We start from the raw sequence: 18005 nt of genomic DNA on the forward strand, positions 1-18005 counted from the left end.
GAATGATGAAATAAATGTAAATGATAATTGACTTGTGGGAGAATTGGATGAAAAATAATATTGAAATTGTATTGCAGAATGCACACAGATTATATTATAAAACGTTGAAAGGATGTCAATGGGGAAATGCCTACATAATGGTGTAGGAAAAGCATCTCCCAGCAGAGGTTAATGCTGAAGCCAAACAGACAAAAGACAATGAGATACCAAACGTGTATTTCGAAAGCAAATAGGGTTCATTTGGCTATAATGCTGGCCGAAAGATCTCCATTTAATGTAATTGCTGTCTAGAAGAAATATTAAAGCAATCATGAGATATTTCTTTCCTATGCATATCAGTTGAGAGAGAGTCAGGTCACATTGTACTCCTATCAGGGGCCCTGTTTTGTCTTAAAGCGTGAGCTATGGGCCTGTTAAAACACTTCAGTCCATCATTGAAGAGTCTGGCGAGGAAAGAGTGCTTGCGAGAGAGAGAACAACAGAACATGGGAGAGGAAGAGAGTGATGAATGCGCAGAGTTCAGTAAATGGCTGCATTAGACTAATGGCTGATTACGGCAATTTACTGTAAGTCCTGCCAGGGAGCACATTCCAGGCCGCGGCGGTGGTTAATCTTGCTCTGGGTTTAGGGGATGAGTGGATGAGGGGTCCCTGAGAAAGGGCCCTGGGCGCTGGGCTTTTGGTGTGGGTGAGCGGGGCCTATAGCGTGCCTCTAAACAGGCCAGCGTGAGCCTGCGGAAGAACACGCTCTCTGGCAGAGCTGCACTCAAGACCCCAAACTCGCTGGATTAATGCCGATTGTTTGGGAATGACTGTGAGCTCCGGACCACACAAGAAGAGTGCTGAAAGAAAGAGAGATGGAGGCAGGGATGGAAAAATAGAGAGAGAGAGAAAATAAAGAAAAAGACAGTAAAGCAGCGAGACAACTGCATCGAGTTACAGCAGATCTCCTCTTTATTCCATCACTTTATTCCTCTTCTGCTGGTTTTCATCTACAGTAACTTCCCTGTTCTTTCCCTCTGTTTCAGTGAATTTTGCACTCTCCACAAAAACATTAAAGTCCTAGTTCCCAAAATCCCAAAAATAAATATTCTGTCATTGTTTACATTATGTGCCCAAAAGTTGTTCCAAAACCTCATACTGTTGTTATTCTTTTCAGTGGAAACACAAAAGGAGAAATCTGATGCAGCTCTTTTACAGGCAATGACCACACTAATAGTGACCACAATTGTAAAAAAGCACAGATAATGACTCTTGCACTATATTCCAAAAAATCATAAAATCGCTTTGTGTGATGAACAGGCAGAATTACATGTATATGCCATTGTCATGCCCTCCCATGAAGCTTAGGTCAAATATGCCATCATTCCAGGCTCATTGGAACAACATGACGCAAAACTGTCATACCCATTCCCATGCCAAACACTTTGAGTCGAGAGTTGTCATGACATAATTACAGGTTAATGTGTGTTATATGTATGACTTTTCTGATGTAGTAAAGTTGCTCTGTAGCTCGAGTATGAATCAACATGGTTAATGACACTCTACAAAAAAGTTCAAATCCTAATAGAAGGGAGATAAATGGTATGGTTGCTTCAACAAATGAGTTTTTATCTCATGTTTGCTTTTTCTAATACTATCGGTTAGGCTTAGGACAGGGTACGTGTGGGTGTTACATTCATTTCAAACGTCGTAGAGGAAATTATTTTTTGCCCCACTCACCTGACATTTGATTTCTGTACTGCTGTGATACGCACAACAACCAACATAATAAAACAGCATGTTTCAGGTTTTACGGAAATGTAGGCAGTATTTCCAACGAGTCTAGGTTGCGCTTATAGGTCAGGTCATAGGTCATGATGTTTGGCCTCGAGACACACAAGAACCAAATGGCGTCAACCATTTTTGTAGCCTATACAGTCTTCTGTAGTCCATTTCAAAGCTTTGGTGGAGGGTTTTTTTGTGTGTGTGTGTGTGTGTGTGTGTGTGTGTGTGTGTGTGTGTGTGTGTGTGTGTGAAAAAACAAGTAAAATTTCATTCTGTTTTATACTATATCGTATGACTCTAGAAGACTTGGAATATAGGAGTCATAAGGACTATTTTTATGATACTTTGTGTTCTTTTTACTGTTGTTGTATACAGAGCTGCTTCAAAAATGTCCTAATGTGCTACTTTGGAAAAAATCAAATAGTATAAGAGTGAGTAAATGAAAAAAAATTCATTGTGGGGTGAACTATCGCTTTAATTCTACCTGCCATGGGAGGTCCGAGAGAGATGGAGAAATAAAGGGAGAGAGAATGCTTTGAGAGGGAAAACTAAAGGGCAAGTAATTAATCACAAAAACACAAGCACGCTTATTGATTTGCTTCACTCCTTCACACACAAACAGTCTCTTTCAAAGGCCAGGAAATGGCTGCATCCCCTGCAAAATATCCTCGGCTGACCAATGAGGTTAATTAGAGACTCTAACACACACAAACATGTTTACACACCAGTGAAGAACTGCTGGGACTGACAGATTTTGTGATGGAGTCTGAGTGGGCGGATGTAGAAGCAGAGAGGGTGGATGAGTCCGTCTGTACTGTACTGAAATGTCAGCACTAAGAATGAAACACAACAGACGGGACATGTGAGTATGCCAGCTGCAAGAAAGAGCCAAAAACATTTCTGCTTCAGTTTAAGTCAGAAAATGGGCTCAATTTCCATTTCATGATTACTTTAATGCGCTGCGCTCGTTTGGCAGGAGCAGAGACAGGAAGTAGGGATGGAGGGAGCGAGAAAAGGAGACTGGTGCACAAAGAGGTGAGAAGGCCGTAAAATCTGTGGGTGCTTCTTCTCCTTGCACAGTAAATCATGATTTCAGATGAGTTTAACTGGTGCTCGCACACTTAAACGCAAGACCGGAGCAAAAAAAGGGTCCCAGGTTCACGAGCAAGATTAGTGACAATGACTTTTTACTTTTTCCAGAGTCAGGGTGCACTGGGTTTTTATCAGCCTATACTGGGAAACAAGGTTGTGTTTAGTTACAGCTGCAACAATGAGCTTTTGAGGAAGATCTAGTGGATTTGCCAAAGTTTGCAATGTTTATTTATATATTTGCTAATTCATTCATTCAACAATCCAAGCCAGATCCAAACTTTTTGTCCAATTTCTTTGATAAAACAAAAAGGGTTTTACTTTATTTTGATGGTCCCGTTAACACATTCTGTTGACTGTAAGTAACGTTGCACCTACATGTCTACTAACTCTCATTAGAGTGTTAGTAGAGTATTAGTAGACTGGTAGGGTTAGAGTTAGAATAAGTTCACATGTAGGTGCAAAGTTACTTATAGTCAGTAGAAAGTCTGTTGGGGGATCAACACAATAAAGAGTCATCAGATATTAAGCAGACAGTCTACTAATACTCTAATGAGAGTTAGTTGACATGTAGTTACAAAGTTACTCATAGTCAACAGAATGTTCAAAAGGGACCTTAAAAATAAAGTTACTGTATATGTTACCAAAAAATATGAAGAAAAAAAGAATGCTTATTGTGTTACATGACCATTCTCCAATGTCTTTGAATGTTTGAAAAATTCCACTTTGTTTTCTGACGATAATCAGTCCTTATTTCTTTTGGATGGATGGAATTTCAGACCACAGTCAACTCACATTTTCCACAAATTTCTTTGGTGTTGATTGCGCAGTAGCGGAGACTGAACTGTCATTTATTTCAGATTTACCCGCTTTTAAACATCTCATTAAAAAAAAAATGTGTTGGGGTGCTTTAGATATGTCATTCAGACAGTTTCTTCCTGTCTAAGCAAGTGGGCGGTATAAACTGCAGTGAGCACCACACTTCATAACCCAAGTCAGAAGTCTGGCTACTGAGACGCTGGGACGAAAGTGACTTTTTAATGTCGTACTCTACCCTCACAGGATGGAGCGGTGTGAACTTTGACCCCACGTCTCTGTGCGTCTGTATGGTGCAGTGATGAGATGCACTACAGGGGATTAATGTAGACTCACACAAAGACAGCCTGACACCCTAACTGACTGACTGACTGACTGACAGCACCCGGCCCACAGCCACTCGCTGCTAACCACAAGAAAAATTAGCAGTGCGGCTACATTCAACAGTCCCGGCTTTTTCTGTCCACTGCTGTTCCTGATTTTCATTCCAGAGCAATAAACACACGGATTTCTATCCCCCCTCCCTCTCAGCTGTCATCCCTCTCTTACTTTCACTTCTCCCTTATTCTTTTTTCCACAAGTTTCTCTCTCTTTGTCTGGAAGTTCGACATGCCGCCCCCTTTGCCAAACCTCCCCCCAGGCCCTCAAGTGCAGCTGCCAAAAATAAGACAGGCTGCCGAGGGGCCCTGGGGCCTTGTGTGTGTGTGTGTGTGCGTGTGTGAGCGCGCACTTACTCCTCCTGCCTGCTTGAGTACTTACCCGACTGTATTCAGCCACTTGGATCTGTTTATTTAATATTCAGTCAGCTGTGGGGAGTGAGGTTAGCCACAGCACATAAAAGTCAGGCAGCGTGACCGAGATATACCCCTCGCACACACACATTATACACAGATACACACACATGCCATCTCTAACACGTGCAAGCTCCCTCAGCAGTATATTTTTAAAAATACCAACGGATGTGTAAACAAAGTTTACAAACTCATGGCTTAAGTGCATGAGGGAGTATATGTATATATGTATGTTAACACGTATTTTTATGGTATTGTCAGCATGGTAGGCTATATATCAAATCCATGCCTTTTACCATCTGATGCCATCATGGTACCATAGTATCACTTATATATTTAAAAGTATATAAAAGTGATATGTAAACAAAGTTTACAAACTTGTACTTCAAATCTTAAATCTTCAATTTTGAAAAATTGTTATTGCAGATAATATAATAATACTGAAATTAAAGAGAGTACACTTTCATTGACACTTAAGTAAATAATGTCAAATTGTTTTGATTTTAAATCCTTGATTTTAAATTTTAAATTTTGATCAAATAAATTTTGATGTGTTGACTAACATACTAAGCACATGTTACTTGATTATAATTTTAACTATTAATATATTTTAAATGTTATAAATTGCAACTTCATCATTACAAATGTGAAATTTCAAATACAGTATATTTAAATAGATGGCAAACAATATAAATGACATTAAAGTATATGGTAACACTTTACAATAAGGTATTAACTAACATCAACTAACAATGAGCAGTACGTTAGTTATATTATTTATTAATCTTTGTTAATGTTAGTTAATAAAATACAGTTGTTTGTTCATGTTAGTTCACAGTGCATTAACTAATGTTAACAAAAACCATCTTTGATTTTAATAACATATTAGTATATGTTGAAATTAATATTAACTAAGATTAATAAATGCTGAAGAAGCATTGTTAGGTATTGTTATTGTTAAGAAGTAAGGTAGTTAACTAATGTTAACTAATGAACCTTATTGTAAAGTGTTACCGAGTATATTTTAGTTTGCCTTAAATGCTTGTCAATACATTTGACAGTAAATTTAACCATATGTCAAAGACAATATAATAAGAAATTACATATAAAGATGTACTTAAGTGGGTAAAAAAAAGCATTATATGAATATGGTACATAATAATTGCATACCATAGTATGTATCAATATCATATAAAGTACTGACGCAGTACTTCACGTAAGCATGTGTTCTGTGACCTGAGTGACGTCAACACTAATATCTTCAGTCATGCTGACCAGGTGCTTCCAATCTTGACAATATATAAATATTCAATTAAATGAAAAATCTTGCCTGTGACATTTCATGATAAATAATAATGTAATTTTATTTTGAATACATCAGATATCCATAAAACTCTGATGAATGATAAGTTCACTAGATGATTTCTCCGAACCTCAAAACACTTTGATGTTTTGAGCGGTTCACTAAACAGAAACACAACACATCCATTACCCTTCTCATTACTGCCACGGGGAGAGAGCCTTATGAATACCAATTTTTGTGCACGCACACGTGTTTTGCGGTAACAATCATTTTCATAGCGGCCCTAAGTTCCTGCTGGGAACCATCCCAGCATGCTCCGGTTCAGCCAGGACTGGCAGACTCCATGGCAACCCCTGAGGTCAAGGGTCACGAGGAAAGGTTGCTTTTATCTGCTAATGAGGTCGGTACCTAATGTCTCTCTCACCGTCTGTCCCTCTTTCCCCGCTGCATGGCAAGCAGGGGGCAGCGGCGAACTGAAAGAACAGACTTGACACCGATGCCATCCGTCCCCGGCGTGGAGGGATCGGAGCCGAGGGGGGACTGGTCCCGAGAACAGAAAACAAAAGCTGCAAAAATTGCAGTCAGTCCCCTGGAGGTCCACCTTGCTGTGTTTAACGTCTTCTCATGCTAATATCCTGTGATCGGCGGTTAGGAGATCTGATGGATTGTCAAAGGTCTCAAATAGCTGATGGGCTACAGTGACTGCGATACAGAGGACAACAGATCTCCTGTGGAGAAGGTTGGGACCCCTCTCTGTATCTGTTGCACTAAACATCTATCCCTGGATTTTATGCGGCCCTATATGCTAACACATTTGTTTATGCTCAGTTTGTTTCAAACAATGACACGATAAAGACTGTTAGAATTCAATATTCTGATCTTTAAAACACATCTTGTTCAAAACAAAATGTTCTGTGTGTGCGTTAATTTGCTCCATCCATCTGTTTATGACTAGCATGCTAAGCTAGTGCACAACCTAGTTGTGCTAACAAACAAAATAGATAGTAAATAGATATGTTTTGATTTAAAGAGTTAGTTCACCCCAAAATTAAAATTCTGTCATTATTTACTCACCCTCATGTCGTTCCAAACCCGTAAGACTTTTGCTCATCTTCAGAACACAAATGAAGATCTTTTTAATGAAATCGGAGAGATTTCTGTCCCTGCATTGACAGTTTACTACCACTTTGACGCTTCAAAAAGTTCATAAAGAGATTGTTTCCTGAAGGCTCACGATCGCTTTATATGATGAACAGATTTCATTTAAGCTTTTATTGACATATAAACATTCATCAACTCACACATCAGTTATGGTAAACGCATGTTTGCTTGACGTGCGAGAACCAATGAGGTTCATTCTCGTGTTACGCATCACGTTTGAGCTTCAGCAAGTACCAACAAAGTTTGTTCTCACACGTCAAAGAATGTACGGTTGAGCTTCTGTTTATGTTAATATGTGAATAAAAGCCTAAATTCATTCTGTTCATCATATAAAGCGATCGAGTCTCTTCAGAAAATTTGGACTAAACCTCTCATTTGATATGGATTCATTTTACAATCTCTTTATGAACATTTTAAAGCATCAAAGTGGTAGTTGCATGTCATGTTTCTGGAGGGACAGAAATCTCTTAGATTTCATTTAAAATATCGGTAACACTTTATAATAACTGCACGCTATTAATCATTAGTTAAGCATTAGTAAACAGTTAATTCATCATTTATAAAGTATTAATATACATTAATAAGCAGTTTATAAATATGGCTATAGATGCTTTATTCTTGATTATAAGCATATCTATAAGGTGTTTAACAATTGTATTTTCATAATTTATTAATGATCAATTTATCATTTTTAAATGAAGTATTACATTATTTACAAACCAGTTATTTAGGTGTTGTCAGTGATTCATAAGATCACTTAGAAAGTGTAAGTAAATGTAGTAAATGCAGGTAGTTATAAAGCATTTAGTAGTGGTCAGTTAACTATTTTTGTGAGCTCATCTAAAGTGAGGACTAGTTATGCCTTGTAAAGCATTTATAAAGGAGATTTAAAGACTCATTTATCTTCTAAACAGAAAAAGGAAACAAACAACACAGTGATACAGAACATAAACATATTTAACAGCCTTTAAATCTTTGTAAATGCTTTACAAGTCATAACTAGTCCTCACTTTAGATGAGCTCACAAACATAGTGAACTGACCACTACTAAATGCTTTATAACTACCTGAATTAACCCTGAATTACAGTATAAATACATGTTAATAAAGCATTTATTAACACACTAAGTAACTATTACTATATGTCTGAATAATTAAGATGTATGAATGTACATTTAAATAATTTATTAATCATTTATTTACACTTTCTAAGTGATCTTATGAATCACTGACAACTCCTAAATAACTGGTTTGAAAATAAAGCAATACTTAATTTAGAAATGATAAATTGATCATTAATAAAGTATGAAAATACAATTATTAAACACATTATAGATATGCTTTTAAATCAAGAATACAACATTTATAACTGTATTTATAAACTGCTTATTAATGTATATTAATGCTTTATAAATGATGAATTAACTGTTTACTAATGCTTAACTAATGATTAATAGCGTGGAGTTATTATAAAGTGTTACCAAAATATCTTCATTTGTGTTTCGAAGATGAACGAAAGTCATACGGGTTTGGAAAGACATGAGGGTGAGTGAATAGTGACATGCACATTTCCGTCCCAAATTCTCATTATCGTAATGTGTATGAACATTTTGAGTTTTTAAATGATTACGACAACACAAAAAAAGTTTTATTTATAAATTTCCTTGGCAAGTTTTGGGAGATTCACATTCCAGAACCTCATACACCCCATCATGATGTAAAGGCCTGAGAAAAGAGTCCATTAACTCCTGATTTAGCCTGAGTGTCATGTAGTCGCTTTTGTGTACTTGTGACAATCTCTGAATAGACATCACAACCCTCCTCCCACTGCCCTCTCCTCCCACCTCTCTCTCTCTTCTGAGGGAACACTGTAAAGAGGTTTTCCGTCACATGTGTACGAGCAGTGAGGCCTTTGTCTTGAGGCCAAGCTGTTTGTTTGTCCTTTAAGTGAGTGGCCAGCCTCACACATTGAATGAAGAGGGTGGTGAGAGATAAACAAAGAGACATCGATAGGGAGGAGAGGTGGACTAGTAGAACAAAACTTGTAGGAATGATGATGGACATTCCTGTGGGATTAGCTGATAAACAAGACCTAAATACAAGGACCATGGAAAATCAGAACAAACATGATTTATTAAAAATATATTATCAAATAAATACTTTCAGTCTTTGATGCTAACTGGTTAATACAACAGTCCTTCCATTCTAAAATGCATGGCCTACAGTTGACTTATGAGACAGCATCCTTTTTGAAGCTTAGAAAAAAGTTCCCAGTACATTCTTCAAAATATTTTCATTTATGTTCCTGAAGAAAGAAATTCATACAGGTTTGGAATGACGTGACAGAGTAAATGATGGCAGAATTGCATTGTTGGTTAAACTATCCCTTTAAGCAGTTCAGAGGTCATAATGGAAATTGCTTTTGCCTGTGGCTTTTAAGTTCAATAAGAACTCGTTTATAAAAACAGGAAGTAATGTAAGTATTTTGTAATGATTGGAACCACATTTACGCTGCCTTACAAAAACGTACCAAAAGAAGGTGTGCACACACACTCACTGTGTCCTGTAGTGATAATCTGAAATACAGGTAATGTTATATAGAATAAAAATATAAAAATAGAATGTCCGAATCCACTTTTGCTAGTTTAACGACAGGAAAAAATGGTCTAAAAGGGTTGTCCTTATTCTCATAATGAGTATGGGTGTGTTTTGGGATTTACATGCGTTAATTCAATCAGAATCTCATCTCCCATTCCCTTTAAATGCCAGTTGCGCTCACGCCATGGCAGATTCGCTATTTACATTTTGAAATTTGATAGTGGGATGACCGAACGGAACTGCTCGCGCGCGAGGTAAAAGTGCGCAAGCAGATCATCTACGGGACAAGCCGGATTCCAACATATCTTTATGTACACAATAATAATCTTTTACATTGTAATCCTTTTATTTCACGAGTTCACACTTACATATAATTTGAAGGGGTAAAGTTTAATGCGTATTTGGCGTGCTGTCCGGCGGGAGGGCTCCGAGCTCGGAGTTCGGCCCGAACGCAGAGTACTCCCCCCCCCCGTATGTAAGTGCTTAGGACTAGAAGCGTGGAGAAGGGGTGGTGAAGGGATGCTGCAAAACTGTCAATGGAATGAGGTGAGACTGCTGAGTATATATACACCTCTTACCATTGATTGCTGAGTGCTCTCCACTTGTGTTAATTATCTGAACGTGCTCCTCCCGAATCTTGTTAATAAAACATCATTTAAAATATTTGGCATGTTTGTGTGCTGCTGTATGTGCGTCCCAGTGTGTTTAAATAAGCAGAGTGTATGCGCGTTGTGGACCCGCCTAACACGCTCAGTTGGTCAATGGCGCAGTCTATTTCTGTTGCCTCAAAATAGCAACGCGCCAACAATGCGCCAGAACACACCTCGTTTTCAGACCAGCAGCCCATGGGCGCACAAATGGGCGCAAATGCATTTGCTACAATTTGGCGCAGGACGTGAAAATGATAACTGCGTCGGACTGAAACTAGCAAAAAAAATCGCGCTTGCCGCTGCATTGCGTCGGGTGTAAGATAGGGCCTAACCTACTCTGTACAAGTGATGCTGTCTTCAAATTTGGCAAATGAAATCTTACTATGTAAAACAGCTTTCTCATCGGGAATGCATGTGATGGTTTAAAATACAACCTATGTAGGCGGCTCAAAAGAATTTGGTACAGATGCCTAAGAGTGTTTTACTGTTTAGATTGACAGTTCTGAAATCTGCTAAATGAAAATATATAATAAGATATAATTAAAATGTATATAAATATTTTCTTTTTTAAATTGGATTTTATTGGCTGGATGGAAACCCAGAATCCCAGAACTGGATCAGACAAAGAGCTGTGACACCCGGACAGCTGTGGCAGGAACGTCTGGGGCAGTCCCAACAGGAACTTTTGAGACATGGGGAACATGACAGGAACATGATTATCTTAAACTTTACACCTGCTCTGACTTATTGATCAAATTATTCTAAGCTGTAAGATCTGAGTTTCAGAAATCAAGTAAATTTCATGCATATTCCAAATGGCCATCTTATATAGTTACTTGTCTCAGTTTTGTATGATTTGAAATTATAATTGGACTCCTTGTTTAAGATAATGAGCTTATTGACATGCCAGGTTTGGACCAGAGTTTCACTTTGAGCATTTGCAGATCGAAGAAAGTTGGAAAATGTCCTCACACCATTCTGAATAACAGAATCCCCAATGACCTGGAACTCGGGAGGGGAGTACATACTACAGCTGGAGGAAAGAGATTGTGTCTGATGTGTAAGTTTGCATTGCCACTGCAGTTTTTTTCTGTTTCCATTCAAATACAAGAAATATCTAAAAGCTGCAGTATTTGATTCACAATAGTGATGCTTCAAATTTGAGCATTGGTCTGTCCAAAAGTTGTCATTGAGGACTCATTGTAACACTGTGTCCCAATTAAAGATATGCTTGTTGTTGCTTTAATGAAAAATGCCTGGTTAAATCATAATGTAATCATCACTAGAGTTGAAGAGGCTGTATGCAATAATTGACCTGTATTATGTAATGCACACGTGTTGACTGGGCACTTTTGATATCACATTTATGATATAAGTACCCAAACACACACAGGGAGGGTAAGATGTGTTGGTGGGTTCCCCTGTATCTTTGTTATGTTCTGTATAAATTTAGCAGGGACTTTGCACAAATGCTAAGTATTCTTATGGTAAAAAGAAAAAAAAAAAATGTTCTTTGCGTTTCAAAATGTCAGATTAAGCCAGATTAATTGCCCAAAAGTCAAATCTAGCCTACATGTGTGTTTTTCTTCATGATGTTTCTGGTTTCGGGATACCTGTATGACACCACAAAATCCCTGGAGCAACATTTGCAACCACAAAGAATGAGTAAACTTGACATTCAAGTGTTCTAGCAGGACCTGTGGATTGAAGTTAACTAATTTGTGCATTTGAACTGAGTAACATGTAGTCGCTCACACAAATCACAACGTAATGAATTTATATCAGTCATTTTAGTTTTGACCTCAGATATGATTTGATGCTGCCTTCACGTGCTATCAGAAATGTCCTTCTTCCCACTTCTGAAGTCGTGATTATGATGGCATCTTTTTCAAATTTTGACTTGAGAGGGCATGTCCAAATTTTTAACAAGGAAAATAATATGTACGATAATTCATGTGAAGGCAGCATAAGTACCCAAAGACACACAGTGAGGGTAAAGGTAAGATCTGTCACACATCTGTTTCACTGGATCTTTGTTATGTGAGTATATATTTATATATTTTACTGGATTTTGTTTGCAGCCTGTGGTTTTTTTACTTCAAGAAGGTTTACTGATGTGAATCTCTTTGCTGTCATATGAACTGATGTTTTTGCTTGGTGAAATCACTGCAATGCCTATCCCACTCTGTTTGGAAACTACACATTCAAATTCACATTCAAATCATGTGATTTCAATGTCCTCTGTCCTCCTAGAATGTCAGCAAACCTCAAGCGAAAAACAACATGATTTTTGTAGAGCATTTCTAAATACATTACTCTGCTGCATGTCCAGTAAATCACATCTGCAGTGCAGTGCTGTGCTGCCAACAAGGTCTCACTCCCAAGTGGTTTTTTGTCAGTCTTTGCAATAAATAGCCTACCTGTGACTATACTTTTATTTGCCTGTTACGTGTTTTATATTGTTGAGAAGTGGGGAGGTTCCAAAATATTGATGAAAGTAGAAATATTTATCAAATAATTTATACTTTTAAAAATGCAAAGAATTAAATGCGTCTTGATCTGAAGCTGTGCATTAAAAAGTGACCCCAAAGGGTCCTGACCAAGCATATGTGACGAGTTTAGGAGTGAGAACGTGTTGCCCATGCATCTGTCCTTCCCCGATATCCCAGAGTCCCTTGCAACAAGTGTTAAGACTTTTGCCCGTCCAAAACACACGTTAAAATCACACATCTGCTCTTAAAAGTTTACCAGTAATAACTTATTATCAATTGGCATGAGGTCCTTCTCTTTTATGACCTCTATAAAACTAGAATCCAACATGATTCTATTACAAACAGCCATATTATTCTGCTTAAAATCTAATTGCATCGAACACAAGAATAAGCCACTCACAGCCTGTGAGCATATGGGCATTCAGCACACTGAACATTTGGAAAACTATTTATGGAGATCTCGTCCTTGAGTAGATCTCGCAGAGCACTCAATCATAAAAATGAATGATTTTACTTTTCCTCAGAGCTTCTCGTTTATCTAAGCAGCAGACGCACCATCGGATTGGCCCATATCTCAAAATGCCATCAAAGACCAAGGACTTAGGAAGGAAATAATGTTATATTGGCTCAACAATGAGTTACAGATCCGAATTAAAATAGGCCTTTTTAGTGGTGTTTGTGAAGGCAAAAATACTACTAAAAATATAATCCCGAAAATGCTATCAGATGGGGCGGTGGACTTGTTGGGCCAGTGAGAAACCACCTTAATATAACCACCTAAAACACCCAAGGAACCATCCAGGGAGGGGTGTTTCCCAAAACCATCCTTAGCCAACTTTGGTGGCAAGTTCCGTTGTTATCAGCATAGTTCAACGAGCCTGTGTTTCCTGAAACCATCGTTCCAACGAACATTCGCAAACAGCATCGCAAAGTTGTGTAGTTGGAACGACAACTCTCGACCTGTGGTTAGAAGCATAGTTTCTAATTTGCATGACATGTGGACTTAATAAATCCTTATCTTGAGCAAAATAAGCAAGCTGACATTCAGTACAATGTATCTTTTATTTAGAAGACATGCAAATGCCATTTATCTTTTTAGTTTGTCAAGAGATTTAAAGCACCGTTTTTGAAGAGTGCACATGTGCGAACGTGCTCTACCACGCGAAAGTACGAGCCTATGACTGAATCTGGAAATAAAGAAAAATGAGAAAAAGTCCTCAGATGCCATGTTCGTAATTTATAGTAAACATCTAGCATTAATTCGATCTCAAACAGATTCATTAAAGTTATTACTCCACCACCTTCGTGACTGACATTATTAACCAACGTGGTTCAACGACCACTTTGCGACAATACAGACAAATGAGTCGTGACTAGCTAGTTTATTTCTTCAACGATGCGTCGTACTATGGTAGTGAACCAGCGAGTTCTTTCAAATATTTCTTAAAAATGGTTTAATAATCCAATTTAATAACCCAATAATCTGAGGGTCAATGAATAAGTCAATTGTCCAAGATAACAGCAGCAAAAACAAAACAAAAACTTTCAATTTACATTGGTTTTATACTTTTATACCAATTTATATAGGCTACCAGAAAAAAAATCAATTTAATGAAATTTGTGTTACTTTTTTAATGCAAAAGTAATTAATGTAAGTAAGTGTACAAATGTAAGATAAAAGGCATTTTTTAACAAATATAATGAATTATGATTTCATAAATATCATTGGGTCTTCTTTTGGGAGTCGCACTACGTCACGTTTACAACCTGAACTAAACTTGCCTTGTCATAAAAGTGTCAAATTACCAGATATTTTAAGAGACTTATAGACCTGACACTGAGGCTGTGATGAATAAATAATTACTTAACACATTTCGTATTCAGCCACAGTCATAAGGGTCTACATAGGAATCCCCTTTTTATGACATAATTTCCTATTTTGATTCTGCACAATATAGAGAGAGAGAGAGAGAGAGAGAGAGAGAGAGAGAGAGAGAGAGAGAGAGAGAGAGAGAGAGAGAGAGAGAGAGAGAGAGAGAGAGGTGTATTGAAGCGTTTGTATGTATGATTGCATTTTTACTATATTTTGGTATCAGTTGACACAAACCAAAGTAACCACACAAGCTCAAAACTGTATCTTCTCAGCTATGGTGAGCGTCCGCCAGCACGTTTCGATCGCACTCATCTTTCTAAAGGTCTGATCTCACCCATCAGCAATGGCTGGCCTGACATTATCAGGGGAATTCTCCTCTTCCAGCCTGGTACATAGAAGAGATTCCAGCACTATCTGCCTCACTGGCTTTCTAACAGTCCTGCTGTGTCAAATTAGACTGTATTCACATCTGGCATCTGAGTAAAATGAATGAAGCATAATTAAAGCTTTTTTTTATTTGCATTGTTTCTGGTTTAATAACGAATGAGTGAAAGGTCGTGCGGAGTGGAGGGATGAAACGCTTTTGTTCAGCCGTTGCTTTGCACAAATGATCTTTATCTTCACACTTCTCATACACTCCCTCTCTCCGTCTTTCTTTCTTCGTTGGCTGTATGTGTGTGTGTGTGTGTGTGTGTAAAGTGTTGTGACAACTCCTATCCCGGAGTGCTTAAGCGCACATTCCATTCCTCCTAGCGGTCCCTCGGGTACGGCCCACCCTTTTCAATTAGAGCCGCAGCCAGAGAAAGACCAACAGGTGCAGAGGCCACAAAACAAGATGAATTAGGCACCAAGCCAATGCAGCCACTGAAACACATACAATTACAGCCACCCAAACACACACACACACACCAAAGCAGTTCACATACAATTTGGACATATTTGTCGCCGGTTAAACTGCGGTTTTGAGGTTCCAGCGCTGAGATGTTACAGGCTGCTTTTCTGGCCTTCTGTTGGACATTCTTAAGACACACTGTCAGCTGGACTCGTTCTGCGCATCTCAGCATCGAGCGCATAAATATTCTTGATCTCATCCTCTGTTCGAGGTCCAGTCCCATAAAAGCAACATGGTTTATGTTCTGTCAACTTTTCACGCACGCTGGACTAATGAAACGAGCAGTTGATCAGTGTGCATTACCATCCATCATTGACCTCTTACCAGACGTTCTCGAATATGGATTGAACGATTGAATATGGATCAAAAGAGTTTACTGGTTCAGAGCGAATTCAGAGGGCGGCTCAGTTTTTAATAACAGACAGGTTTCTGGCAATGACCCTTCATGCATTTTTCCATTTTTTCTGTCTAAAGACCATGATATTCAATAAAGGCGCTTTAGCCTGGAGGAATCATGCAGAATTCATGTTTTAAAGACTGAAACAGATATCTAACCAATTTAAGTTTTTGAACTTTTAAAAGGGTTGTATGAACAATGAAATGATGAACTAAATGATGAACAGTCAACTATTAAAATAGTAGATCATTAAAGGGGTGGTTGAATATGATTTGACTTTTCTAACTTTAGTTAGTGTGTAATGTTGCTGTTTGAGCATAAACAACATCTGCAAAGTTACAACGCTCAAAGTTCAAAGCAAAGGGAGATATTTGCTTTTAAAGAAATAGCTTTTTAAGGACTACAACAAACGGCTGGTAGGGACTACATGACATTCCTCCAGGGTTAGTGACATCACTAACCCTAAAATTTACATAAACCCCGCCCCCGGAACACGATTTATAGATTATCAAGACAGAATATGCTAATCAATGACTAGAAGATAACTACACATGTGCTACATAAATTCATCAACTAACGATTCACAAATGTTGTCTACATATTGTCACTTCTTCTTGAGTCTCTCCATCTTTCTAATTTCGGTTTGAACATAAAAGGCTAAAAGTTTTTTAACAGTGCATGTCTGTGTGAGGTAACAGGACATGAGCTCTTGAAGCTCCGCCCTCTGTGCCGGGAGCAGCAGCTCATTTGCATTTAAAGGGACAGACACAAAAACAGTGCATTTTTGCTCGCCCTCAAAAAGTGACTACTTTAACATGCTATATACAAATATCTGTGGGGTATTTTCAGCTAAAACTTCACACACATACTCTGGGGACATCAGAGACTTATTTTACATATTGTGAAAAGCGCATTATACCACCCCTTTAATGATCTGTATGCTTAGCAAAGGCCACCCTTTTGTTAATGTGTATTTACATGAGTAAGTCATATTTACTTGTGGACATTTTTCAAATGACAGATTGTTATTATTAATGGTGGTAAGGCAATCATCACTATTAGCTCACTGAGGTTCTAACCCCTTCATGTAACTGCAGAATATGTTGAAGAAGTCTCTTGTGCTCACAAAGTCTGCATTTATTTCATAAAAAAATACAGTGAAATATTAAATATTATTACAATTTAAAATAGCTGGTTTCCACTGAAATATATTTTAAAAATGTAATCTATTCATGCAAAGCTGAATTTTCAGCAGCATAACTCCAGTCTTCATTGTCACATGATCCTTCAGAAATCTATATCTATAAGCGAGGAGTAGACTCCAAAATGAAAATGTTTTTAATGTTTGTTACTAAAGCAGATGTTGAAACAGATTGACGAGTGATAGAGGAACTATTTATTTCCCCTTGTGGCTGAGCCGTGTCTCATACCTGTAACCTGTTATTTTAAAAACATACAGACCCTCAGGTCCTGTGTACATCATACAGACTTAAATCAAATGAAAATTCCAAGTAAATCCACAAAGGCCAATAGAGAACAAAGGAGTACCTTTGCTCTCATAAGAACACTCTTCTCCTTTTGAAATACAATTTCAGACCGTGCGTTTCAGCAGCCGGGCAGATTTTTCCCATTATATTAAATGGATAAGTTTGGCCGTCACTGCCACTGGTGGCAGCAGAGAAAAGAAAAAAAATGACTGTAAAAATCTGTATCTGGATGAAATATAGATATATGGAGAACAGACCGTGAATACTAGCTTTTGGTCCTTTTTGCGATCCATCCTAAATAATATTGGGATTTTTCAGTTAAAGATTAGTGCATCTTCAATCACTGTACAAAAGGTGTCCACGCTTGTGTGGCTAATATTGCCCTCAACATCTTCAATTGTTTACATGTAAAAGCTTTAACTTACTACGTACTTAAGTGTTGACAATTATATCACCACAAAGTAGGCCTACATACCTTGTAGTCAAGTGCGTCGTGTAGCCTAAGTATTGCAATTGGGATTCAGGAGTTGGCTGTTATTTTTGATTGGATTGTGCCCTCTTGTGGTCATGTATTACATAACAGCATATACCACCACTGACGAGAACATTTCTGTGGCTGTATTTCCACATTTACTGTTTGTTTCAGTTAAATGTCCATTCATAGCATAGTCGTGCTTGGAGTCAATTATTT

Source organism: Squalius cephalus, assembly GCF_949319135.1.
Source record: "Squalius cephalus genome assembly, chromosome: 6".
Lineage (NCBI taxonomy): Eukaryota > Metazoa > Chordata > Actinopteri > Cypriniformes > Leuciscidae > Squalius > Squalius cephalus.